General features: G+C 34.0%; 1 pseudogene; it reads right to left on the bottom strand.

Annotated features, from left to right (window-relative positions):
• Positions 263-2,265, bottom strand: LOC102172422 (annotated as a pseudogene).

The raw sequence follows: 6,315 nt of genomic DNA, 5'->3' as shown, positions 1-6,315 counted from the left end.
TATGATATGTATACTTTCCTTCATATACGGTAAAATTAAATAGCACAATTTATTTTAGAATTTAGCATTTGTAGAGCCATGGTTTTCAAAAAAAGCAGGAACTGGAAATTATAAAGCATGCATTAATAAGATAAAAATATAAATAAAATATCATTAAGTTGTATTCCATTGTTTAATGAAATAACAAGCCTTAAACATACTACAAATATGTACAAAAACATAAAGTGTATTCTAACAAATATAATACTGAATCAAGCCTTTAGCAAAGTGTTGGAAACATTTAATATCTTACCATTTCCTCTTCGTTGTCTATATGAAGCAGAATAGAGTTCCTAGAAGTACAGGCTATCAAACTCCTATTCCATGTTTTTTTTTCCCAAAAGTAATATAATAGCAGTTGCTGGAATATGTAACCAGTCTTTTGGACAATGACCAGAATGACATTCTGAAGAAAGATTATGAATTATTATCCAAAAAAAATTAATCTTAAGGAAATTAAGATTCATTTACATATTTGCTAAGTATAAAATATATGTACATAACATAGTTATGCATTCTCACAGGCTGGTACATACTCATATACACACTCACAGAGAAAGGTCAACCTCTCATTCTTCAATGTCCCCACAGGAAGCAAACAGACAAACAAAATATGTACTCTCTACACAACCTGATAATCAATGACACTCCTTTTGTAGAATGTAAAATTATTTGTATTGCATTATCACAGGAGGAAATTTAAGCCAACTGGCAGCAGTAGGTATGGTGATTGTAACTGAATATTTCTATGTATTGTTGTCTAAGAAGGAACACTCTTCTATGATCATTTATGAATGTTCATTTGATTTTATAATTTATGCTTTCTTGTCAAAGACAATTATTATCTTTGTCTAACCTAAGACAGAGATAAAACTAAGTGTATTTAATATCAGAACTTTGAAAATTATTATGTAATTTTTCAGAGCTTTGTTATCATACAGGAATTGTTCTGCTCTGGTATTTTAGTACCTAGAAAAAATGAAATGATCTTTTAAAAAATTAACACTGATCTAAATAAACCGTAATAATTTTAGTTTCTTAGTTTAAATGTGGCATGTTTTAGAATTAGAATTATCTGGAGTAAAGTTGCTTTTACCAAGAAAAATTAATAAAGTAATGAAAATTGGGAGGGGGGAATATTAACAAAAGCCTAAAGGAATAGACTTCTCCACCTATTACAGTATTTGGTTTAACCAATCTCAAGAACTAATTTGTATTTCTCAATAAGGTCTTTCAGCTTCCTAAAGCTTGTGTTTGAGTTATGAAATCAGAAAATACATATATATATATATACATGCACACATATGTACAAATATAAACATACATACATATATATATATATATATATAATATTCCCTAGAATCATCCTCTTGTTTACACTTTGGACAATTTGAGAATAGCTATTCCACATTTAGGCTGAATGCACATATTAAAATAAGAGTTTTATTTCATCATATGATTTTTGAGAAGGCACTGATGATCTTTAAAGTGAAAAGTTCAATCACATTTTCAAAAATATACTTACTTGGAATAAAAGTTATCACTCTCACTAGAGTATACATCAAGACAAAACAGATGATTCTCAGGATCACGGCAACGAACTTCTCTCAAGGTGACGGTAAATCTGCAGGGAGAGAAAAGGAAACACTAAGAAAGGAGCAATGGAGACAGTTGTTTTAGAAGAACAAAAGATCCCACATCAGTGAGAATTCATAGACATCAACTTGGACCCCAAATCCATATGAAACATTGTAATCCTCCTCTCAGAATATATACATTTTCAGCAAATGTAACACTTCACAAGTTGTGTATCAAAGACTACAAATTACAACAATGCTGGAATAGATAGGCTCCTCTGTCCATGGGACTTGCCAGGGATCCAACCCACGTCTCCTGCATTTCTAGGTGGATTCTTTATCATGAAGTCACCAGGAAGCTCATACTAGAGTACTGTATTTCAAATTCAAGCTCTGATCCTCATAAATAAAAAGGATGTGAGCTATCAAATTCTCACGTTTGCACTGGTAGCTCCTGTCATTCCATTGAGGATAGTGAGAAGCATTTTGAAATTTTAATTCCCTGTAGGTTTTCTCCTGCTCAGTGACTAAGAGGGAACTTCGCGTGCTCTTACCTCTCATTTGCTGTTTCCTGGCGTCCTTAGCCAGACTTGGTTCTGGGTAGTTTTCCCTTTGATTGTTCATCTCCGCAGCTGTGTAATGTCCAGGATGGCGCTCTATGAAAACTGTACCTAGCTAGTTAATAAATGGTGTATACAATCACAAGAAGCCTGGAGTGGGTGGTGTGTGAGATGAGTGACAGCACTCATTTTGCAGTTAAGCGAGGTGCATGTTTGGTTCTCATTTCCACAGAGTGTTAGTAAGTGTTTCAAGATAGACTAAGTTTTAAAGATAATATTCTATGTTTGAAATAATGCTGTTCATCGCTGGAACAATGAAACTAATAAATTGGTGAAAAATAAAGTTCATAAAGAATAATATCCTTGTCAATTTACAATTAATTTGCAAAGAAACATTTTAAAACTCTTACAGTAATTGTGTTGAAATTAAAATGCCATACTGGAAAAAAACAGATGCACCAATATACCAATTTTTTGTGATAACTTTAAAACCCAGTAATGGTTAAGGATTGAGCCTTCTAAAGAAGAGAGAATAATAGTATTGGCATATGTAATATTTCCTGCACTAAACTACTTTAATTAGTGGTGTCATTTATTAAAAGAAAATGAAGAGCTATCAAATAGTTTTTTTAAAATTTTATTTTGATTGACTGCAAGTTCTTTGAACTCATTAGAAATTTAGAGAAATATTTTGCATGTTAAAAATGTTACATGACATATTAAACTATTCAAGGCTTACTAAACAATAAAAAGAAAATAATATTAAAAAGATTTTAAAATAGTTACTTTACAAAAGTAATTAGCAATTGATAATGGCTGAGATATGAAATCATAAAATGATAAATAAAAGTGTCAGTCAATTATGGAAGAGCGATACTGACACAAACTTCCAGAAAAATCCTATAGGTGTCAGATCAATGAGGGTAGCTTTAGTTGTATCAGCAATTAAATGTCAGATAATGCATATTAATAATTCTGTCACTGGAGTCAGTAGTTAGTGAGAACTAGAATTATTTCTGGCTTTGAAGTGTACAAGGTGTGACCTTTAAAAATTATTTAGTATATAGAAACTAGTTTGCAAATCCAAAATTTTAATAAAATATGTATTATATAGATCACATAAAAGTTACATTAAATTTTATATTTTATTTTATTATTTCAGTATAATTGCCATAATGCCATTCATATCAGTCAGAAAAATGTAACATAATTTCTTAGACAGGATCTCTGTGTCTGTGTCATTTATCTTTTTTATTCAATGTTTTGTTCAAGGTTTTAAAAAGGATTTGGTTGTTTATAATTGGATTTAAATTAGGATTTATTGAAGCTGCATCAATCTTATTTTTATTAAAACTCAACTGCTTTTATTTTATCTAGAGCTATGAGGAATTATACTGGCCCTTCACAATTTCATGAATCCCCTTTAAGAATCTATTGTTAAAAGCTGAGTGAAATGTTTAATGACATATATAAATATATCTCTATTGATATAAATATATCTCTATCTCAGTAACCATTCCTTGTCATGGTGCTTATAAGATTTCACTTTAAATTGCATTGATTTAGAAGCTCATTTACACATGTGTATATGCACTTGAATAATAAACAGGCAAGGATTTGAATATTTTGCAAAATCCTCCATAATATTTCATATTTTACACTTATATAATTCTCAGAATTATTCAAATATATCCTTGATTTGGCTACATATAAATTGTCCCTAAATTGAACCATATCTAGACATGGGTAACCTCCTACCAAATGAGATGAGGAATTACGAAGGAGAGAGACACATACCTTCTGTGAGCCAGAGTCCTGCCTCCTCTGTGGGTGACCAAGTTACTGTAGTAAACAGTATTTGTGGTCTTCACAGACTGCCCTGTGAAGGCCCACAGTGAAGCAATAGTGGGAAAGGTAGATTTCTTATCAACACGTCACAAAGTTCAAACAGGAAATTCTTACACTTGAGTATTTTGAAGACAATTTATTTCATGACACAACTCCAGAATATAGGAGACTTTGGGTATGTAGTGTGTCATTTAGTTTGCCCTTTGGCAAGTGCTTCTGAGAAGTTTTTTTTCATTTTCTAAAAGATACTGAGAAAAAGATGACTACAGTATTGTTAACTTGTTTTTATCTCAATCACACATACTGCAAACTTAGACTTTGCTAAGGGTGCCTTCAATGTTTTAAGTTCTACTTTTATATACAGTTGCTCAATCTTGTCATTACATTTTTCATTTCCTTATACTCTCATGTTTTCATTCCTGTTGTGGAATAAGTCATAAGTCTATTAACAATATTTGTCACTAGGGCTTCCCAGTTATAGCTAGTGGTAAAGAACCCTCCTGCCAATGCAGAAGACAAGGAGACGTGGCTTCAGTCCCTGGGAAAGATCCCCTGGAGCAGGTCATGGAAATCCACTTCACTATTCTTGCCTGAGAATCCCTATGGAGAGAGGAATCTGGTGGCTACAGTCCGTAGTGTCGCAAAGAGTCAGACATGACTAAACCGACTTAGCACATACAACACGTCACTAATTCAGAAGATTTACTACATGGCCTTACATATTTCTTTTCGTTATATTAGCATTATGTCTTTTGGTTATAACGAAAACAATCATAATCCATTAACAGTAGTTATTTAAGGATTGTTGTTTTCAGTTGCTCAGTCGTGTTGGATGATTCACATCCCCAATCCCCCATGAACTGTAGCATTCCAGGCTTCCCTGTCCTTAATTATCAACCTTTGCTCAGACTCATGCCTATTGAGTCAATGGTACCATCCAGCCATCTCATGCTCTGTATGTTTCCAGTTTGTTGTGATCAACATAGTAAAAGGCTTTGGCATAGTCAATAAAGCAGAAGTAGATGGTTTTATGGAACTCTCTTGCTTTTTGATGATCTAGCAGATGTTGGCAATTTGATCTCTGGTTCCTCTGCCTTTTCTAAAACCAGCTTGAACATCAGGGAGTTCACGGTTTATGTACTGCTGAAGCCTGGCTTGCAGAATTCTGACCATTACTTTGCTAGCATGTGAGATGAGTACAACTAACGGTGCAGTTGTTTGAACCTTCTAAGGCATTGCCTTTCTTTGGAATTGGAATGAAACCTGACCTCTTCCAGTCCTGTGGCCACTGCTGAGTTTTCTAAATTTGTTGGCATTTTGAGTGCAGCACTTTCACAGCATCATCTTTTAGGATTTGAAACAGCTCAACTGGAATTCCATCACCTCCACTAGCTTTGTTTGTAATGATGCTTACTAAGGCCCACTTGACTTTGCATTCCAGGATGTCTGGCTGTAGGTGAGTGATCAACCATCATGGTTATCTGGGTCGTGAAAATCTTTTCTGTATAGTTGTTTTGTGTATTCTGTCACCTCTTCTTGATATCTTCTGCGTCTGTTAAGTCCATACCATTTCTGTCGTTTATTGTGCCCATCTTTGAATGAAATGCTCCCTTGGTATCTCTAGTTCTCTTGAAAAGATCTCTTGTCTTTCCCATTCTATTGTTATCCTCTATTTCTTTGCATTGATAGCTGAGGAAGTCTTTCTTATCTCTCCCTGCTATTCTTTGGAACTCTGTTTTTAAATGGGTCTATCTTTTTCTCTTTTGCCTTTAGCTTCTCTTCTTTTCTCAGCTATTTGTAAAGCCTCCTCAGATAACCATTTTGCATTTTTTTCTAGGGAATGTTCTTGATCATTGCCTCCTAAACCATTTCATGAATGGTCCATAGTTCTTCAAGCATTGTGGCTATCAGATTTAATGCCTTGGATCTATTTGCCACTTCCTCTGTATGATGGTTTTTGCTGACTGTATAGAGCTCCTCCATCTTTGACTGCAAAGAATATAATCAATCTGATTTCGGTATTGAGCATCTGGTGATGTCCCTGTGTAGAGTCATCTCTTGTGTTGTTTGAAGAGGGTCTTTGCTATGACCAGTGAGTTCTCTTGACAACACTCTGTTAGCTTTTGCCATGCTTCGATTTGTTCTCCAAGGCCAAACATGCCTGTTACTCCAGGTATCTCTTGACTTTCTCCTTTTGAATTCCAGTTCCCTGTAATGAAAAGGACATCTTTTCGGGGTGTTAGCTCTAGAAGGTCTTGTAGGTCTTCACAGAACTGTTCAACTTCAGCTTC

This window comes from Capra hircus, chromosome 5 (genome assembly GCF_001704415.2).
Source record: "Capra hircus breed San Clemente chromosome 5, ASM170441v1, whole genome shotgun sequence".
Classification (NCBI taxonomy): domain Eukaryota; kingdom Metazoa; phylum Chordata; class Mammalia; order Artiodactyla; family Bovidae; genus Capra; species Capra hircus.
This window is presented reverse-complemented; position numbering and strand designations above follow the sequence as displayed.